The sequence below is a fragment of the Thermobia domestica genome, chromosome 17 (assembly GCF_964235325.1).
Source record: "Thermobia domestica chromosome 17, izTheDome1.hap1.1, whole genome shotgun sequence".
Taxonomy (NCBI): Eukaryota; Metazoa; Arthropoda; class Insecta; order Zygentoma; family Lepismatidae; genus Thermobia; species Thermobia domestica.
This window is the reverse complement of record NC_137470.1, coordinates 61,732,192-61,755,789: the sequence shown is the minus strand read 5'-3', so window position 1 is coordinate 61,755,789 and position 23,598 is coordinate 61,732,192. Positions and strand designations below refer to the sequence as shown.

The following is a 23,598-nucleotide window of genomic DNA, read 5'->3' as shown; positions in this document are numbered from 1 at the left end:
GACGATAACTACTCACAGTTGGCCAGACCATGAGCGAGACCGCTCGGCTAACACGCACTCAAAGAAATCAAGTGAAAATCAGTCCTTATATATGTACAAATACTTCTACAAGCAACGCCATCTATTAGCAAAGTGATAAACTAAATGATATGTAACGCCATGTATTGAATAAGTGAGTAACTGCTTGGGTATGCTTGCCTAGCTGCCATATTTAGCTTCAGCATCAATGTACAAAAAGAAAAAATGTCAGTGTTGAAAACCCACTTATCAAATATTATAGTCTTTACCCCAAACAATTTTAAGGGATAGTTTTACCCCACCATAGTTACAATATGCTAACCCATCAAATAAAACAGTTGGCAAATTTCAGAAAAAAAAATATGAGTGCAACACTGCAAAAAATAAAAATTCAAATATTTGAAAAATAAAAAATACTAGCATAATCTACATTACATTCTAAGACTTTTTAAGGAATAACATTTTGCCGAAAACTCAAAAATAAACCCGTAAAAAACTCAAGAAATTTTGAAATTGTTATAACTTGCCAAATATTCACCGATTTTCAAAATTCAAACGACAATCAATAGAAAAATAAATTTACTATCTTTTGAATGCATTTTAGGTAGCAAATCTCTAAGGACATTATTACAAAAACTAAATAACTCCCATATTTATATATGAGTCTTTAAAATTCAAATGGCATTGCGTTCTGTATGTCTAAAGGTCTTAGTTTTATAGCTTTATAACCATAAAACTCTTAAAATCAATTAACTATAATTTAAAACATTCATAAAATTAAAAGTTTGGATACTCATAATGGAATCTTCTGTTAACCTCGTTTTCTATCGGAAACAATTATTTCTTAAACTCTGTCCACTGATCATAATTCAAGCTGAATAGACAACCGTTAATATCAAAAACTACTTCCGTTTCGGTTTGCACATTTTTCACAATTACATTGAAATTATTAGTAAGAATGAACTTCTGCTGAGGATCCATACTAACCACTCCATTTTTTACTTTAGATTTTTTTTAATCATGTTTGTTAATTCTTAGATTCAATTTAAAGAACAGCTGGTGCCTTTTATAGCCATTATCAAGATCTTTCCTTCCATCATACCTCATAAACAGTTTCTTATTTTTCATTTCGTTTAAAACTTGATCAGTATCCTCATTATATCTCTGTGGTAATAGAGTTTTGTATTTCTCATTTAAATGTGCTTATACTCTTTTACTAGTGTATTTTGTTTGTATCAATTTCCATGAGGTTATTTCGTATGAAGTTTCCTTCCTCCAGATCTTGCAATTTAACAAGTTTTAAACGTATTTTTATATTGTTTTTCTTGTTTAATTGTGAAGCCATTTCTCATTTATTGTACAAAAACTTTTAAAACATATTCATTTTTGTAGTGATCTTATCTCGTTATACATATAGTTAATTCTATCAACAATGTCTTTTGTATGCTCGTCTGTTAATTCCCCATTCATTACTTTAATAACATTAAGCTTATCTTTAAACATAGCAATTTGAGTAACCATACTTTTATAATACTCTTTCTTCGAAGCTATATTAAATCGTGTTGATAAACCAGTGATAACTGCAGAAGCAGATGCAAATGCTGTTGTAATAATTGAATAGACTGTAACAGATATAAATATATTTATAAACCCTGTAGAAGCAGAAAGTAGTGTCGAAAATGCAATAAGAGTAACATAAATACATTTTAATTCTTAAATTTTCTCTTATTTTTTGCTAGTAAGTTTTGGAGTGTTAATATAGTATCCTCAATTAACGCAATTAGATTCTCTCGTGGGATGTTATCTAGAATGTTCATTTTATTAAATAAGTTTTTATGATATTACCATAAAACACTTACAAACTAAACAAATAATTGATTTATATCTTCTCGATTATTTTTTTCTTTTTGAACATCATATTCAAGGTTTTTCTTGCCAATCATTACAACACAACAAATCATTTTATCTGGTATATCGCTTTCAAAATTAACAGTTAATTTCAAATTGGTTTTATCATTTACAGTTACTGATTTATGCTTGCTTGTGTTAATTACGAACATTGGCCTATTTTCTAAAAACTCTTTAGGATAATAAAACATCTCAGTATTTCCAATTGTAACTCTCTTGTATATCGTAAACATTTCGAAAGCTTTGAGATATTTATGCTTTTGAAAATCTAAGTTCAAAGATTCTAAAGGAAAAGACTCATTTCTAGAATTACGAAAATGGATATTCTGTACTGTACAATGATCAAAATAGCTTGAATCTCTTTCTTGATTATCATTCCTATCAGTTTGGAAAAATGCAATCACAAAATTAGGCATATCAAATTCACTTGAGTTGAATTGTGGGGTTAGATCAAATTCCAAATACTTGCCTGTAACTGATTTTTGTAAACATTGATATGTGTTGAAGGAAATAGGAATCTTACCCTTTTTTAACATATTATATCTTAGCAAGGTAGCATACTTAGGTTCATAATTAACAATAGGCATTCTCAACTCCATATTTGTAATCTTAACTTTACCTGGTTGTGGTTGATCATTCTCATACGTTCCATCCTGCTTTTTAGTTTTCCAAATAGCAAATGCATTATCATCAGAACCACTTCTTTTAAATGTATATTTCAATCCTTCTTTCCACATAATATCTTTATAATCAGAACAAAATCCTGGTAAAAGTTTAAGTAAAAATACTAATTCTTCGTCTGTTCTTCTCCATGTAATTCCTTCCCATCCACATTCGTCATAATGATTTGCTTCTGGTTTTGAAATTGTACATGTGTTTACAGCTGTGGAAGTTAAACCAGGATAATCTATAATGTCCAATATCTGTCCATGCTTACTAACTTGTATTTGAGAAAACAGATGTGGGAAGAAGTTATTAACAAGTCTAATATTTTGACCAGCAGTATATTCACCATTAGCATATCTACCTCTAAATTCGAAAGTTACATAAATATCAGCATAATAAGGATGAACGAAGCCCTCCCCAACATCTATATCAAACTCAATAGATCTGTTTGGCTTATTTAAATTTTCGATTGTCTTTTGATTAGGTTTAAAGGATTGTAATTCATATGACTCTATTTTATCCATATTCATTATAAAGGAAAAAATATTATTGTTTTATCAGTTCAACCCATAAGACAAACTTAAATATAACTTCTCCAAATATCCTTATTTCTATTCACCTGACTAATGATTTCTGAAAAAACTATATCCATCTGTAAACATTCTTAGTGCTACAATATATAAATGCCCACAGGTTACCTCGTTCAAATATTGTATACGATTGCTACTGTACTCTAGATTATAACCAATATATTTTACAAGTGTCTTTGGCGGATTACCTCCAAATGAATCAAACATATCCTTTCTATTTCCTTTTTTCCAATAACAAATCCAATGAGTTCCTATATTTTAGAGGTATCTAAGTTAACAATACCACACTCATTCTTCTTTGGTTGTTTAAGCAATTCATCGCTCATAAATACACCTCTAAAGTTTCTTATCTTAAGCCGTTTAACAAGCTGAATTAAATCCATGTTACTTAAAGGTTTAATTTCTTTTTTTCTTTTTTTTGGGCTTTTCGTTTTTTTGTACGTTTACCACCTTGTTCCTCTTCCATTGCTAAGTTATGTCTCTTTTGTTCTTCTAATTCCTGTTTATTCTTTTACACATCTTCTACCGTTTTTACTACAGTTGCAACTCCAGCAGCAGCAGAACCAAGGGCACCTATTAAAGCTAAAATTTTTGGAATAGTAAATATAAAACCTCCATAGTGAACTTTATTATCATTTACCTTTATTTCTTTGTTTATTTTCTTAATTTGAGGTATAGAAAGAGTTAAATGCATTTTTGTACCTTCTTTAACCTTTTTGGCTTTATCATTTACCTGTTTCTTAGTTAAAATATGATCGATATTTAATTGTTTAAATTCCTCGTTAGGAATTGTAAATATAAAACTACTTAACTTCATACTTATATTTATTAAAAAACTTTATGGGAAAACCATAAAAAATAAGCACAAATACTTATAAACCTAAACCAAACCTTACTTTTGCATTCATAGCTAAAGCAGTTCCAAGAGTAGGTAGTTTCTCACTTATTAGATTAGCATCTTTAGCAAAAAATCTTTCCCATGCTTTCTTTTCTAATTCTTTTTCTGCAATATGTCTAGAAGCTGTATCTTTCTTATCTCTGTAGTAAATATCATGTTCACTACAAGCTTCATCTAGCGGGTTAATACCTTTATCACCTCTTTCTAACCTTTCTTGTAGCTTATTAAAAGGCCCACAAAATGCATAGCCTGGTATATGTAACACTGGTATTCCCTTCATGTTTAAAATCTTATTCAATAGTCCTTCTCCATATTTCTCACTATTCCAAAATTTTGGTGTTAACGTATTCAATATCTTTATCAAATAACTCATACCCCTTGGATCATTAGGAATATATTGTGAGAGTTTAGAATTAATCATATCCATTATGCCTACTTTCTCATTGAAAAAGTTATCATTTCCAGCTTTTTCTTCTCCATCTATAACTATTAACCTATCTATTAACTTTCTCACATCATCCATCCATATATATTCTTTAGGTAATTCGTTGTATATTTTTACTCCTTCTCCAGAGTGTGGTGTTTTCTTTCTTGGTGTTGTTGGTTTTAGTGTTGGTTTTATATATTCATTCCAAATAGGTTTGATAATTTCTTTGTATTTTTCACTTCTACTAGATCGTTGTTTTATTGTATTTGGATCATTGTTGTGAAATACTACATTAGAATCAATAACTATTTGCGTATATTTTTCTAGATCATCTTCATTATAGTTTTTTGGATTGTGTTTTGTTAGCAATTAACATAAACCTTCTGTTCCTGTCTAATGTCGATTATTAATAACTAAATCATCACCAAGAATTTTAACTTCCGTATCCCCAATCATATGTACGATTTTCCATCTTCATCATATGGTTGAACTCCAAACCTTTTATCATCTCTAGTTGCATAATATCTTAAAGCAATCTTACCAAACTGGGTAGTTGCTAAAGATTCTATTCCTTCTACTTTATACTTAATTTGTTTTTTCATATGTTTGATTTCTTCTGTTATAGGCGTATCACTTTCACTTATTCAACTCTCGTACATAGGAGGAGTTACTAATAAGAATTAATCTACTTTCGCGCTTTTATTTACAACTGGAACTAACTCTTGAATTATTTTTTTTATTTTCTTCTGCTATTTTTTATATATTTTGTCCTAAGCCTTCAATTGCATCTATAACAGGCTGTTCTTGTTCTTTATATTTCTCATATTTACCTCGATTAGCCTGTTTAATTTCCTTAAATCTTTTAACAAGTTATTCTTTTAACTTTATATATTTCTTAGCTTCAGCAGCATTTAACTGACTCATTTATTATATAAAGAAAAAATAAAAAAAACGTAACCTAACGGAATAGAACAAACGCGTTTAGGTACGTTCAATCACGTTTCGCTCCAGTCTATACTTTTAAAAATTCTTTAATTTTATTTCTGTATTTACCATTATTCGTTTTCCTAGTCATATGTATTGTTAAGAAACCATGCTCTTTTTCCCAACACTTGTTGCATAAAGATTGTAATTTTTCAAACAACATATCTGATCCAACAAATTCATGATATATGTGCTTTAATTTTGTGTTATCCTGTATAAAGATACAAAGAAAGTTTAAGTTTTCTCTTAATAGCTGTTTTGAAACTTTAGAATAAGTTTGTCCGAGATAGAAGCAGTTCAAACCTTTATGACGACCTCGAGTAAAATATTCTCTAACGTAGTTTTGTTGTTTTAAAATGAAATCATCAAATTCTACCACAGAATTGTTCTCACAGTCATCTAACGGTATAATCTCTACGTTGTTTCCATTTACTATTGCAATTGTGTTATAATACTACATACTATCTATCGAAAAAGTTGTATTAGCTGTTTGTATTTAGGTTGATGTTGTCTTTTAGAATAGATATACACATTTGTATACTTAAGCATATCTGGTGCTAGTAAAAAGTTATCAATCATTAGTGTTTTTACCACAACCACTAGGCCCAACTATTAGACATATTTTATCATCAGGTAATAACACACCGTTCCCCTTTTTCTTTCTGGCTTTTTCTGTTAATCTTACTTTAATATCCCAATTATCCATTTTATTATTTATTATATAATAAATGAAAGTATTTAATTTAAAAGGTTATTCATCTGTATTAAACATGTCTTTGCATTATCCATTTGAAAACAACTTAGAAATAGCTCTTGCAGGATTTTACACAAAATACTTAACTCCAAACATTACAGAAAGAAATAATAAATTAACATTTTGTAGTAACTTTCCTAACTATACTAATCTTACAACACAACTCATAGTTCAACCTGGTCAATATAATTTAAAAGAATTAGAAGAACATATTAAATCAAATCTTCCATACTCCGCCGATTCTTATAAAAATATTAAATTTACTGATGATAGAAAGAACAATAGAGTTAAAATATTTAACGAGCATTGTGACATGATATTAGATACTATTAATACTGTATTAGGTTTTAGCGAAAAAAACTTGACCAAAAACATAGAACATGTTGGAGATAAGGTGCCAAAGTTTTACCCATTCGATACTATAAATATTCACTATGATTTAGCAGAAGGTATGATTTTAAAACATAATGATACAACACATAACGAAACAGATTTAATTGTAACATTTAGAACAAATGCGGAATTTAGAGAACCAATTATATACGAGCCTAGAGAAAATATATTTTTCCCAATACATCACAACAAATTTAATAATTTTAAAGTTTCATTTCGAGATGAGAATGGTGATTTGGTTAATTTTGGTGGAGCTCGTATAACTGTTCTTCTCGCTGCTAAATAGATAAAAATTTTGTATATAATAAATATGGATATATTTGGTAATGTTAAAAGTAGGAAGAATGATGTTATTAGCAAAGATCAGAAACCTTAGTGATCTAGATAAAGTTTTTACATCGAATAATATAACATAAGTTGATTTTAAAAGGAAAAAAAACTTGTTAATGTAGCTAACGCTATTGACCAACAAGATGTAGTAACTTTTCATCAGCTTGAACCAATAATTAGTCAATTAGAAAGTGATAGAAACAAATTTGAGGACGTATTAAAATCATTACAAACACATACGTAAAGATAGATGATACTAACGCTTTTCGGAAAGGACATATGGAGGAAATCCAAAAGACTAATAATAATGTAGTTATTTTGTTTAGCGCAAAGATTCCTATATCATAGTTCAATAAATACAAAGCAGAAATGTCATCACAGTTAGAGAATGTTGTTAGAAAGAATGATATAGATAAATTTGTTACAAAAAAATATTTCCAAAAATCAAACAAAGAAGCAAATATGTTCATTATGAAGAAAGAAACTATAAATCTATTATGTCGATTGAGACCTAAGAATGTTAAAAACCCAATCTTTAGAATATTTAATCTATCGAATGCTTTTAAGTTTCTCTATAATGGGAAAATAATGCATATGGAATTAAGTTTCGATAAATATTATCTACATATATTTTTGAACGACACTTTAGTTGAAACTTTTCCTTTAGAAGTTAAAAATTGTGATATAATTACGTTTCAAGAAGATAAAAATTCAGCTTTCAAAGAAGGACAATTACTATATGTTATTATGTACGTAGAAAGAGAACTTAAATGATTTTCTATATAATAAACAGGATGTATTGTGTTAAGTGTAAGAAATCAACAGATACGAAGAAAAATGCCATTAGAATAGAAAAAACAAAGAATGGAAAATATATTAATAAAGGAATATGTTCTGTATGTGGTGTTACTAAATCTCAATTCGTTAAAAAAGAAAGATTGACTAGAAGAAGGTGAAGGTATTAGAGAAGACATTATAGAAGAAATTCACAAACCTTCCAGAAAGAATTATCCTAGGTTAAGTGTTATTGTTAAAGGTATAGATGATTTATGGCAAGCAGATCTTGTAGGAATGGATAGCGGAGTATTAAAAGGTGTTTCCAAATTAAATAAAGGCTATAAGTATCTTCTAACGATTATAGATGTGTTTTCGAAATATGCGTTTGCTATTCCTGTTAAAGATAAGAGCGGTAAGAATGTTACAGAAGCATTTGGATCAATATTAAGAGCTAGAAAACCTAGTAACTTACAAACTGCTCAAGGCAAAGAGTTTTACAATAAAGAATTTAAGAAGTTGATGGAGGAAAATAAGATTAATCATTACTCAACCTATATTGGTAACAAATCTTCATTTGTTGAGAGATTCAATAGAACTCTTAAACAAAACATGTGGAAGAAATTTACAACGCAGGTAAATTATAAATGGATAGAAATATTATCAACACTAGTTAGTGAGTATAATAATCAGCTGGATAGAACAATTGGTTTAAAGCCTATAGAAGTTAACAAGAAGAATGAGCGAACAATATTGGAGAAAGTGTATAAGAAAGAATATAAGCGTGTTAAACCCAAATACAAATTAGGCGATCATGTTCGTGTAAGTAAATCGAAAGGGTTATTTGAGAAACGATATACACCTAATTTGTCAACAGAAGTATTTGCTATTAGCGAAGCTATCCCATCTAATCCACCTACGTACAGAATTAAAGATTTAGAAGAAGAAGATATGCATTTTGATTTTACGAACCAGAACTATTAAAAACGAAACTTAAAGATGAATACTAGGTGGAAAATGTTTTGAGAAGGAAAGGTAACAAAGTATACGTTAAATGGCTCGGATTTGATGATTCGCATAGTAGCTGGACAGATAAAAGTAATGTTGTAATGTAAATATAAATGTTGTCTTTTATGGTTATTATTCCATAAAAAGGCTAGTATATTATAATAACAAGCTAAGTGGACCGAATTCGGACTACTTTGAAAAACTCATCTTACACAGTAACGAAAAAACTTTATCCTTCTAATTCTAGGAACTTTATTAAAGCAACTTACGAAATAAAACTTGCAGATAGCGAGGAAGAAATAAGTTAAAAAATTATTTTCTAAACAATAAATATGGGTACTATGGATAGTTCTTTTAGTTTAAACGATATTTGTTACGAACAGATTAAAGACAATTATTGGTATTGTACTTTTGGTGATTTCAAATTGATTATAGATAAGAGTACAGGATATTTCAATGCTACTAAGTTGTGTCAAAATGAGGGAAAAGAATTTAAACATTGGACAAGTTTACATAAATCAAAAGATCTCCTACGATATTATAACAAGAAATTAGGTTGGCCAGATCTGCACCACCAAAACTCAATTTATATAGTTGAGTCAAAAGGAACAAATAAACAAGCTCTATTAGTATCAGGAACATATGTAAGAAAAGAATTAATATTGAGTACCTCGTTTTGGATTTCAAATGAGTCGTATGATAAGTGTTACAGTATAATCGAAGATTACTTCACACAAGACTTTAAACAGATTCAAGAAGACCAAAAAGAGTTGCAAACAAGAGTAGGGAAAATAGAACAAACAATGGATAGATTGAGAATTCAAAACGAGGGCTTAAAAGAAATTGCAGCACCATATACAGACGATAATTCAAAAGATAATTGCCTAATCATATACAAGAAGCACAAACTTAATGATCCTTTCCCTTATTATGCTATCAGATGCCAAAAGAGAAGCCTATATAAGCCTCTTAATGAGGCAGAAGAAAAATATCCGAATCATGTAATAATATACGAAAAGTTTAGAGATCCTAACAGTATTAAGCTTTTCAATCTAATGCAACAAGAACTAGATATTCGTGAAGGTAAGGGTAATGAGTTTTGGACATCACTATCTGAAGAAGAATTGACTAAAGAAATTAATGGTTTATATGATCGGTTAATATCTAATCCTATGTAAAAGCTTTAAATATAACTTTTATGATTATTATTCATAAAAGCTTAACACTAATCTACACTAACCTAATTCCAGTCTTCTTCTTCATAAAAAACGTGCTATCAATATCAGGACTTTCAGGATTTCTAGAATAAACCGGATTATCAAAATCAAGTTCTTCTGTAGAATATTGTTGTCGTTGTTGTTGTTATGTATAACCGCTCTACACAAAGGACAAGTGTTATTATTTCCTAACCAGGTAAGCACACACTGAACACTTAACACATGTTCGCATGTTGTTTTACACAATTGAGTTTTTGTTTCTTTGCATATTGGACATTCTTCTGAGTTTTGTATTAAGTGTAAACCTGATGAAAGTAATATTAGCTGGTTTCTAAGGGGATTGTTAACATGCTTATTTACTCTTAAGACTTGAACTATATTGATCTTGTCTTTGATCGCTATTAGAAAGTTTTCAGAGAACCTCCTATTCCAACAAGTGAATACTATCTTGCTTAAATCTAAGCCTTTTCTTTGAAACTCGAGAATAAATTTTTCGCTTTTATCATCTAAACTAACTTTTGGCCAATAAACTTTATTTTGGCACGTTCTCACACGTGTTTAATCTAGTTGTGGTGTAATAGCTTGCCAATCGATAAGAGAATTAAATTCGCTCAGGAAGGTTGTTAGTTCTTTTCCTTCAATGTAACACCTTTTAGAAACTATATTCCAACGGAGTTTATCTTTAAAGGTTCTTAGGAACGCAAGTTTAAGCAAATTTGAATGATGAGAGATTATATCCCAATGTAGGTATTCTCTGAATTGTGTGCAAAACTTAATAGCTTGTTTCTGTGTATACTTTCTCCAGTTATTTTTTTCATTGAACGCAAGCCATACAATCTCTTCTTTAAACTCATTAAGAAAATCTTCACTGATTTGTCGAGCATATTCGTACGTGTAGCAATCCCAATCAATATGCTGTTTTGTATGTTCTTTATGTTTTAATACGAATTCTGGTTTTAAATGAGGATAAGACCTTGATCTATACTTTGGTTCACACAATTTGTCCCAGGAAAGTTTATCACCATACTTGTTAACGATATTTTCGTGTTTAAGTAGGTCTTTTCTTTTTGATAATCTTACCCTGATCCTGTGTATCCTGAAGGATGGCGTTAAGCACATACTCAATCATGGATCTGATGTATACCATGGAGTTTGTTATACAACATTGTCCTGTTGGTCTTTCAATAACTTCCACTCCATTCATATTAAGCCGGGAGCATTCTTTCGCACTCTTCCTCACAATCTCAAACTTATTACACTCCGTTTCATACCCACCTTGACCTCGGACTGAGGGTTCCAGAGAGGTGCTGTCGAATATACTCTGAATAGTGATCTTTATTCAAAAGAGCTATTCGCTTGTTTTCTTAATTTATTTCTTTGAACTTTTGCCTCAAAATCTCCCCAGAATGATTTTATCATCAGTTTCAAAATTTTCAATTTTTAACAAATGTCCTTCAAATTATTTTCGTACAATAATGACTAACCAATTTTAATTGACTTCTATCCCTACTAAAGAATAAATTATGCATTATCCATATTATGTATGCCCCATCATACATATTTTCCTTACAAAAAAGAACAAATAATTCAATAATATCCGTGGCTGAACGTACAGTTTTCAGTACAACATGTTCATTGATATTCAAATATTGGTGGAATAGCGAAAGCAGATTACTTAAAATCTCCAACGTTCATTTGTACCATAGTGCTTGAAGTTCAACAACCTGTTTTCAAGTTTTTGGATGACGATTGGGAGTATTTAAGCCTCTTAATGTCTCTTGAAATATGTTTTCCTCAACAGTGTTCGCCACAATTCAAGACTATATCTATAAAAATGCCACAAAAATGCAATCAATAGGGCTATATCTAGAGTTACCAATAAAATAGTAAGCAGGTACGTAATCCTAGCATTAAATATTTCATTTTCAAAGAAGCAACTCAAAACCGAAGAAAAAGTTTAAAATCAGTAATGATATTATTATTAATAATAATAATAATAATAATAATAATAATAATAATAATAATAATAATAATTTAAATATATAACGTTATTTTTCTCTTGATCGGTGTTTATTGTACAATCTTCTTTTCTTACCCGTAACTTCTAGTCGCCACTCTTTCTTTTCCGTAGTTGAAGCACTTTCGCATTGCTTAACCACCAAGAGCAAAACAGAATTTCAACTAGTTTATTTTCGTGTTATTGTTTTTTTCTTTATTATGAAGTATAACAATAAAGTCTGTGTGTTTGTGTTAATCCAAGATTTCATTGAATCTAAAAGAAAAAGTCATTCACTGCATCTATTGTACAACGTTCACGTGGAATTTATGTTGCGGTAAAAACTCCAACTGATCTGAAATTCATACCGATATATGTTCAATGCGCTGATTTCGGAGCTGGAAACCTTGGGTTCGTTTCCCAGTGAGTAAGAGGCCTCATTGTCGTATCGACTCGATGGTGCTCTGAAGTTTTACACAACTTATAGTTACATATATCTAAAGTCTGTCAAACTGTATGGTTAATCCATGAACTTCCGATGTCTGAAACCTAGTATTCGATACCTGGTAGGGTCAAGTGCCCTATCTATCGTATCGTCTTGGTGAGGTATTAAATTTTACGCAATTCTTACTCAAACGCACCTAAGGCCCACCAATTACGTGGTTAGCCCACAAGCTATCGCCGTAAGAGACTTCTGAGCCGATTGCTGGTAAATCCCCGCGTTGCTACATTAAATTCATGTCTGCAATAGCTTCGATATTGTACTAAACATCAAGCAGTTCATACTCAAATACACCTAAAGTTCACCGGACTATATGGCTCCTGGAGCAAGAGACCCTGGTTCTATTCCCAAGAGGGTCAGGTGTCACCTGTAAAGTATAACGTCGGTACTGATCTAAGCTTTACACAAGGTATAGTTACATACAAATAAAATGCGCCGATGTTATATGTTTCCACGCGACAGACATCGGGTTCGATTTCCGGGATGTCCAAACGGTCCCATCCTGAATCACCTCGAAGGTGCTCTAATCTTTATGTAATGCATAGTTACATACACCTAAATTTCGCGAAACTATATGCTTAGTCATCATGCTTTCCGCGTGAAGATCTCGAGTTGGATAACCAGTAGGATCTGGTGGCCACTGTCCCGTATCATTTCGCTGTTCTTCTAAACTTTTACACGATTCATAGTTGTATACACTTAATGTTTGCCGAGCTATATAGCTCTCCGCATGGAATACTTCAAGTTCGATTTCCGGTACGGTTCAATGGCCCCTGTTCGGTATCGTATCGGTGCTGTGGTGTGTTGAACAACCAAAGTAATAATACGCCATGTTTAAAACAAATATTTCCCCATAAACAACTTGACAAGTATTACGTTCTATAAAATCAGAAAAAAAGTAAAGCAAAGCAATTTATTTTGTATTTACATCCATTTTTTAATCTTCTCTCCAAGTTTACTCCAAGGTTGAATATCTATTTATAGCTACGAAATTGCAATTCTTAACGAACAGAAAGATAATTGTCTCACAATGCACGGTTAGTGGTTTTTACATTGGGTTTTTTACCCAATCTACATAACATATAGAAATTTCTACTATGTTATGTCTCTCAATTACCTACATTATCTTTCTGTTTGAACGGAATCCGCCTTCAACCCAGGGGTGCTTTCAGCTGTCTACCCGAAACAAATGATCCTTATTTAAAAGCATTGCCTTTCCGCAATCAGTGAGTTATTTATTTTTATAAGGGGTTAAAGTCGAATTTTCTAGAAGTCTTTAGAATAAGCACGTGCTATTCGGTCAGTAATTTGAAGTTCAAAACTACTTTTTTTTTAAAAAAAAAAAAGATACGTCCCTGTAATAATTAATGGAATATCTATATAAGAAATAAGACCTCTTTCTCGGTTCCTTTGTACTAAATATTGCCTACGTAGATAGGTTGATTTTAATATCCAAATTTCTTTTCAGTATTCCATGTTATTATATATAGTCCACGAATTAATTTCAAACTTATTATCATTCATTTAACTGTCAAATTTACAATTCAAGTATTTTTAATATCACAGTTGTCATTTTTATTCATGATTTATACTATACAATAAATTCCGTCTACTCATTAATATATCGTTGTAGACAAACTCTGAATTAATTTCCTATAACTATTCATTTACCTGTCAATTTTTTATATTAATTCTATCACAACTGCCATTTTTATTAATTGTATTAGAAGATGGGTGAGGTCATGCCTATTCATTGATTTTCAACCAATCAGAGTGCGATGATGAGAAATGTATATAACTCTACTAAAGTCCCATATGGTCACATCAACAGCTTATAAAAATCGATGTTTTACCGATGATCATTAAGTTGATACCAAAAATGCCTTAAGTTATATTTGAAAAATGTGTTTGTAGAGTCGTCTAGTGAATAAACACCTGGCTCTGAAAGCGTTAAAGTAGCTTCTATCAGGAACATTGTTTCATTTCAGTTTTCATTGAAACGCATTTTCTTTAGAATTCTACTACGTGTCACTAATTTCATGATTTTTCCATTGCAGATCACCTATAATTGAAGGCGAAACTGCCATCTGCGTATGAGTAAGTATCTTCTGGTACGTCTGACCTAGTCCAATATAGGTGTCACAATGAACTACAACATCTCTTCGCCAGTTAATGGAAGCGAAACTGGTTTTAACGAAACTATCGTCTATTCCCAAAGTTATGTGCAGAGAAAGAACATAGTAATCATCGTTTTTCTCGCGATTCTGCTGGTGATACTACTGCCTGGCTTCTGCAATAGAATTGGAAGAAATTATGTGATTTCTGAGGTCTCTGAGAGATACGAAGGATATGAAATGGGTAAAATAAGAAGTGAAACAAAGAAGACACCAACTAATGAGTGTTGAAGGAAATCAGAATTTAAATTATAATTAAAAGTGAATGTTCATTGAAAGAAAATGACTAATAATTATTCTTTATTTTTATACCAACAATGTGGAACAGGTTCTTCATACAATATGTCTCAATCTTATAAATCTGCATGAATAGTGTAATTGAACACTTGAAATCAGTTCTCAAACCACATAGCTTTCGTTCCTCTCAATTTTATTTTATTTTTAATTTTAATTTCGTCAAGTGTCAGTTTGTAGCATTATGTAAGATATTTGTGTATATTATAAACATGTGAATGAACATTCAGAAAATAAACAAATACAGATACTAAATAGTTGAAACATTTATTAAATAAATAACATTTGTTTTAAATAATAAAAAGTTGATAAAATTTATATTTTTAAAATCCTATTTTCCAGTTCAGTCTCTTGATCCATTCGTAACACTTCACTGACTTTTACGTATTGATAATGATTTGTCTAGTTCCATTGTATTATATTTCATTACGCAATAATAAATCGTAATATTAGTACAAAACTTTCGAGTTTTTTTATCGTCAAATTCGATCAACCATCCTTTATTCTACGGTGTGTTACGTAAATTTACAGAACTGTCTTTAAAAAAGAAACTTGCACGTGAAACCTGTTATATTGTTTCCAGATTCCCAGCAGAAAGATAATTTTGAAAAGGCATATTTCGTTGTTCAGTAATTAATATGACTTTGAGTAGCGAATATATTAAACATAATCTAGGAAAAAATGCCGTGGGCGATTTTAAGAAGGTAATTTAACGTGTCTTATTTTTTTCATTAAAATATAAATTTTCCACAATAGTAGATCCTGCTTTATATCTCGCCGAGTCAGCTGCAACCATTTGAGAGGTCAAATGTCTATGACCTAACTAGCTTCCACGGGGTCTATGACCTAGGGGTACCTAGGACAAGCCCCTGTATATTCTGGAGGGTTACCTTGGCCCAACTCCAAAATTTTGATAGAAATATTTAGGACCACTCACATTAAATTTAGAAAATTGCTAAATCTCAATATTTTGTATGGTAGTATAGAACAAAGGTATCTACCTTTGTAGGTTTTGGAGTTCATCACGTTCCCTTTCATGGGTATAAAAATTGCCAAGAAAAATAAATTTCGGAAGTATATGACCTAATTTGTCCTCTTATTAGTTAATATGTTTATATAGGTGTGTGCAGGTTTTATAAGATATGGACTGAATTTGGAACTCCCTTTTCACATTTAAGAGGAGCACATCGGCCTACGCTTTAGGTTTTGGAAATTGCCAACTTGAAAAAAGAAAATTGTATAGTAGTATATTGCTCTACTAAATACCATCAATTTATACTCTTTGATAAGGGCTTTATTACCTTATATGATTATGTAAATGTGTAGAGGTGTTAATTTTCTTCCATAGGGCATGGGTACATTGATGCACACGGACCACCGCTTAAAATTTGGTAATTGTCAAATAACAATAATTGGTTAATGGTCTCTAAGACTCTAATGTATATCATTTTAAATTTGGTAGGTCTATTTCGTTCCCCTTCATGTGTATAAAATTTGCCGAAAATTAAAATTTCGTTAGTTTGGACCTATTTTATCCCTTTTACGAGGCTTCGTTACATTATATGGTTATATGGGCGAGTATGAGAGCTTACTCCGTTTTATAGGATATTAGTACCTCGGTGCTACCCTCTTAAAATTTGTTAGGGTACATAGCCAAACCACATTAATTTTGGAATTCTCAAAAAAAAAAAAAAAACTATAATTTGTAAGTGCTCTGTAGGTCTTGGAAACGCACCCCTGTCATTTTAGGTCGTTAATTTCGTCTTCTTCCACTTGAATAAAATTTTCAAATATTAGTGTGGCCAAGTGTTTGCCCCGAGTTTGGTTATTGACCATGTTTATCTCCTTCAATGAGGGTTTTCTTATATGGTTCTATGAATGTGTAAAGGGATACATTTCCTTCCATAAGGCATGGGTACGTCGGTGCTAAAATCTTATGTTTTAAGGATACATTGGTTTAACCCTTAAATTCGGAAAATGTTAAAAACGAAATTTGGTAGATATTTTCTAAGACCAAATATACATGCCTGTAATTTGCATTGGTCCTGATTATCCTTCCTATGGGTTAGAACAAATAACAATCTACAAACATAACTAATACGTCGTACCACAGGCATATTGATTTAAATTATCCTCTTTCATAAGGCTTTAACACGTTACATGATTATATGTTTATGTACAGAGATCTATTTTCTTTTCAACTCCTCTAATTAGTTGAACGTTCTCTATGATTTATTAAATTTAGGTGGTTTCTTTTGTCCCTTCTATGGATAAATAATCCCTAAAAATTCTAAACTTGGGGATCATTCATCTCATTTGTCTTCTTAGATTAGATTTTATTAAAACATATGGTTATATAGTTAAGTACATGCTCAAATCTTATTTTTATAGGACTTAGGTATGGACGACACCAAAAGGACATTCCCATCTGCAATTCTGCCTTTCCTGCAATAGTAGGCACCCCAAAAACCTGGGTCATTAGTTGGTTGAGAATTAGAAAGGAGTTGGACCAAACTCCAATTTTCTTACAAATATATCAGTGTGGCAAACTGCAAATAAGGGAATAAAATAAATTATTAAAAATAACGTTTTTCTTATCGGGATGGCAATGGATGACATAAAACGTTATAAAATTATCTTACTTAAGCAGTACAAACAAGAGGAAGCGTAACAAATATATATCAGATGAAACCAGTTTCTCTCATTTTTCTCTAAAAAAGAAATAATGATAATTATCTCGTAGAAAAGGAAAAAGTTGCATAATGCAAAGGATTAATATAAAAGTCTAACAGCACAGAAACAAACTTTCACATGAAACAGAAAGAAAGACAAACACAGAATAAGGGACACCAGTGGCGTAGCAGATTGCGGGCTTCCAATGCAAGATAAAGAGATGAGATTCTAGTTGTAAACCCAATTGTTATAATAATAATAATAATAATAATAATAATAATAATAATAATAATAATAATAATAATAATAATAATAATAATAATAATTTTTTATATTATTCTTATTAGAAACTCGTTTCCTTTTCAAAATCTCTGATTCTTTCTAACAGCATGTATGTATATAGTTGTCATTTATACACTTTATGTCAATGAGTTGTCGGAGAGGCCAAAAGGGATGAAAATCTCGAGAGAGAGGAACAAAAAACTTCCTTATAATAAGTTCTAGGTCAATGTTCGAAGCACTTAGTTGTGGCAGTTGCTTTCTTTTCTTTCTGGAGCAGAAACGTTTTGGCGACTAAGAAACTACTGTACATAATATTGCAAATTTACAAGTTGATTTATTTACATTGCAGTTTCTGGTAATAAAGAAATAGTCATTAGAAGACACTATTGTAGAAATTAAGTTTTATTTCTTCATCCATTGCAAACCTTAGGGGTCCCATATACCTCGCAAAACCCCGAATATCAATATGAAAACTTTAACATGTTGATATATCGATGTTCATATACTTGAGATATCAAATCTTGATATATGTCAATATCCATATCGACGATATCGATATATCGACATATCACACAGAAAGAATAAAAACGGGAATCGTATCACAGTGCTTTTTGGTTAATGAGAAAGGGAAATTCTCAATGCCATTACAATGAATTTAGTAAATTACGGAAGTAAAACAGGAAGTAGCAAGGGAATATAAATTATTTATTTTAGAAACGGAAATTATCATACTGAAAGACACAAAACAATTTTGGAACTATGTTAAGGATAAAACGCGACATATCTCTCCTGGACCATTGTTGTACAAGGGACGTAGCCTGGGCAAAAGTGATCAGAATTCAAATGTTTTGCACACCATTTTCAGTGTGTATATCGACTAGCGTCGTCAACAGATATAGTAATCGTCCATTTGGTGACAATATTGATAATAATACTATACTAGGCTCTTTCTTTATATCGGAGATAACCATAGAATAGATTGAAAGGGCAATCAAAAAATAAAATATGATTTATCAATGGGAAATGGCAACATTCCTCCATATATTGTTAAAGCAAGTATGGATAATTTTAAATACCCTCTAATTATAATATTTAATCTTGCAATAAAAAAGTGTTTTTCATGGCAAATGGAAGCTCTCAATAGTTTGCGCGATTCTTAAATCGGGAAACGAAAAAAAAATGTTGAAAACTTTCGTCCTGTTGCAATTTTACACGTGTTTGCCAAGATATTAGAGAGTGTCCTATATGTTCGATTACTAAATCACGTGCCCCCTCCAATATCGGTATATCAATATGGATTCTTACAAAGTAGATCGACAGTTGCAAATGTGGGCATTACTACATACTTCTTAACTTCTTCTTTGTACGGGAATGGTCAAGTGGTTGCTATATACACTAATTTCAATAACGTTTGTAACGCTGTACAACATGTTTTACTACATAAATTAGCTTCATTTAACTTTAGTCCTGTTATCAATTTCTTTCTCTTTTACTTATAAAACCGTAAACAGTCCGTTCTCTGTAAAGAATTTCTTGCTTTAAAAAATAGGCATTATTTCAGAAGTTCCACAGGGATCGAACGTAGGGTCTCTTCTCCCTTTACTTTTCATCAATAATTTTTCGTGTTGTCGGGCCGCGGTGGCTCAGTGGTAGAGCGTTCACCTCTGGAGCTTGGTTTCTCGTGTTCGATCCCAGCCCCCGCCAAGTGAGCTTTGTGGTGGACAAACACTGTGTGCGTGGGTTTTCTCGGGGTTCTCCCGTTTAATCCCACTTTCTTCATTCCACTATTTCATTCATTACACATCATCAACGTCTTCTTTAGCCTAACCAGCATAACCGTGGGACGTAAAACTCAAAGATTTCATTTCATTTTTTCTTTCGTGTTGTATTGCAAATTCAGAAAAAGGAAGTGTTTGCAGACAATCTTAAAATATATGCAAAAATGAAAACACGAAAAGATTGTTATTTTTTAAAAGACGTAAATAATGTAATGAATTGGTGTAAAGTAAACAAAATTCAGATGAATGTAGATGAATATGTGTCTGTGACGTTCTGTAGGAAAGAGTTTTCTTGAGAATATTCGTACACCATTCGTGGGGCAAATTTAAACAAATTAAGCTTAGTGAAAGATTTGGAAGCAAGGTTCAATCATAGGTTAACCGTCAATCAACAATTAGAAACAATAACTCATGAAGCCTACAGGAACCTAGGATTCATAATATTCAAGTTAATAAAGGTTTTGTGTCCGGACTAATTAGTAAGAAGATGAATTTTTCAGGAACGTGAGACTACAATATAAGGGGTATTTTCTTAAAAGTGCCCAATCCTCCCCCTCTTGCTTTTCTCTCTACCCCCTTAACACTTTCAGACTCTTGCATTTTTTGAGGAAAACGTTGACTTTCAGTTAGGTAGCTACTACTTCAGTACCGTTCGTCCGAGTATCATAGATTAAACGTCATTCTGTTCATAATAAAACATGCTTTCAAATGGTATTATGCGCATTTTTGCGTGATGTACAAGGGAAGAGAAATTCGAAGTAAAAAAAGAGAACTTTCCCTCCGAAAAATCAGTTTTTTGAAATTTAATTCCTTTTTGTAACAGCCTTGACTACAGGTACCTGAATATAATGTACTTTTTAAAATAGAATGGTCTATATGTAATGTGTGTTCCAAGTTTTATTGTAATATCTATAATAGTTACGGCGGAAAAAAATTCTCAATCCTTCTTGACAATATAGAATTTCCTGTATAAGTAAGGAAAAGTGGAACACATATATAAAATACGTTTCCTAACACAGTACTATACATCCAAGTATCAAGGTTAATACGTCATTCTTTTCAGAATGAAACAATACCTTAAAAAATCCACGCGCATGTGTTTGTAATGTACAAAACAACAATGTTTTGGAATAAATATGAAAACTTCTCTCCAATTTTTTTTCTGAAATTTGGGAAACCCTGAAGCGGTACCGGTTACAGGAGCCTAAATATAATCTACATTGAAAAATAGTACTGTATGTGCCGAGTTTCGTCATAATATCTATAATAATTAGGAGGAGAAAAAATATTTATTAACCTTTCGACAATTCTAATGAGATATTTTCAGAGAATCAAATCCAGTAACAGCACTCTTATCCTTCTAGTATACCACGAAACTATCACTAACGCAACGAAATATAACTCGTAGCTTTAAGATTTATGCATTTAGGGCCTACATATGTTTTTAATATGCACATAAGTTAATATTTTATTTATAACTGTTATATACAAATTTATGGTTACTATATTTTATTAAATTCGATTTCTACTCATATTATTTCTATTTAATATGCCCAATATTGATTCGAGGAATTGTTCCTAACTTAGATCAGGGCCATCATTTATAGACCGTCATGTTCTGGACTGTCAACAATCGGTAGCTGCTTAATAGTGAAAAATAATAGTACATTTTATACTGTGATAACATCACGGACTACCCACCCGAAACACATGGAATATAGAAGGTAAAACCATATATTCTACTTTCTGCAGTATTACTACACGTTATATACAATCGGTGTTCACTTGTTGACTGACAAAATTCAATTCAGTTCTCAGTTCGATCTAGTTAAAACAAAATGCTACAGTGTTCACACTCGTCATCATCAAAGTAGGTAACATCGTCATAGGCTGGAGAATTATCACGAGAACATCCATTAAAGTATCCACACATGGAGGAAAAATCTAACTCTACATTTCTACATGTAGTTGGCTCAAGATTATTCACAGTTACGAGAAACGACACGAAGATCATCAGGTGCAAAAGTCTTAAAGTTTGGTACGTGTATCAAAACTTTACTTTAACATGTACCATCTTCACGATAAAAGTCAGAAACGGCTGTGATATTTTTTTCCGTGTATGTTTACAATGTACACTGAGTGCTCACTGAATAGCGATCTCCACACAAGAAAGAGTGGCCAGCAGGCGAGATAATTATCTGACCAGCCCTACTATTAGTATTGCACAGAAAGGTCACACTCGAAGCTACATGTTAGCAGATAGCACATTGTTATAATGAGAAGTTAACATAATTTGTCCGAATTTTAATAGGGCAAGATTGTGGAAACCAGAGCAATGTGTACATCAATATCCAGACAGCAATACTTGCCGGATGCGCCCGTTCCTGTGTAATGAAGATATGTAAGGAGTTGGAAGAATATGGTGTAACGGTCTCCAATAGGTGTAACTACGGGAACTTACAGGAGTTTAAAACGTGGGGAGAGCGTCGCGTCAAACAATTCGTAACAGCCAAACGAATCGTCAGTTTCTGGGAATTACGTGACCAATACAATGGTGGACGCAAAACACTTACATCCCACACAACTATACTCGTACACTGACACGCATGCGGTTCCACATCAGATTGCATACTCGTCACCCACTCTTCAGGACTTGTTACCACAGACTTCGTCACGATCGGGCATAGGGACACGCTAATTTTACCATGGAGGTTGCAAAAGGTGTGTTGGTCTGATAAATCACTCTTTGTGCTACTCCTTTCGAACAGGCGCCAACAGCACGAAGCTATGGATCCCTCGTGCGTGGTGCGTAATGTCCGAGACGCTTTGTGGTTTGGGAATATTTCTGTTAGCATCAACTTGACCAGTTGGTGTGTGTAGACTAACCCGAGACATCCGCTATGTACCTGCGGGTGTTAGAAAATCACGTATACCCTATAATGCAACGCTTCTACCCACACGAAAACGGCATTTTCCAGGACAGCAATTCACAGTGCCACCAAGTCAGGACTGCACTTGCTTGGCTTAAATAGAACTGTAGCTTATTTATTGGTTTCCTATCTCACCGGATCTGCATCCTATAGAACATTTGTGTGATGTTGAGGAACGAGCTCTACGCACAATAACTCTTGCACGAACACTTGTCGGCACATTGTGGAATATCATCAGGAATATATGGTATCAGATCCCCGTGGAAACACATCAGCAACTACCAGAATCCATGCCACGCCGTGTACAAGCCGTCCTCTGAGCAAAAGTGGACCAACAAAGTATTAGGTAGGTGGTCGTAATTCAGTGAATACTTAGAGTAGTTACTACAGTTTAGAATAGCATTTCTGTAATTACAAGAAACATAATAAATAAGAAATCTTCCATCAATCACTACAACTGATTTCATTTTCTGCTTTAATTCACTGCAATACACCTATAATGCTTTTTCGAATAGTCATTATGGTAGTCATAAATCCACTTCATCCTGGATGCATCTGTAATATTACAAGCCATATAAGGTTGAGGGAAAACATATATTGTGAAGGTTAGGCAGTAAGAGATCTTACTTGTTGAAGTTCACTGAAGTCTTCAATGACCATTGAATAAACACCTGTATTTCTCTTTTTCATTGAATATAATTATTCTCGGATAGTTGTGTTATAAATAAAGCACTCAATTCAAATTCTCTTAACTGTTATCTGAGTTTCGGCACAGCTATCTTGAGCATTGAAACATTTTTCATTTTGTTCATCTAATTGTCTTCTACATTTTAATTCTAGTGCATTTTTGAGCTAAATATAGAAGTTTTCTTGTTATTTTCATTTTTACTCAATATTGGTTATGGGTCACGTCAGTTTTCTAGTCACAGATTCTTTACAAAATCGAATTCGGAAAAATGTTTTCTCTAATAGTTTTTTCATAATTTTATGCTTTTTTAAAAA

At 31.9% G+C, this 23,598-nt stretch overlaps 1 long non-coding RNA gene across 1 annotated transcript in view; it reads left to right on the top strand.

The window, feature by feature from the left end:
- The window catches only part of LOC145674405 (uncharacterized), a 75,159-nt gene extending 59,773 nt beyond the window's left edge, over positions 1-15,386 (top strand). The window contains exon 3 of the long non-coding RNA XR_014128921.1: positions 14,523-15,386. This is a non-coding gene — a long non-coding RNA (uncharacterized LOC145674405). The remainder of the gene's footprint in view (positions 1-14,522) is intronic.
- Positions 15,387-23,598: the final 8,212 nt, after the last annotated feature.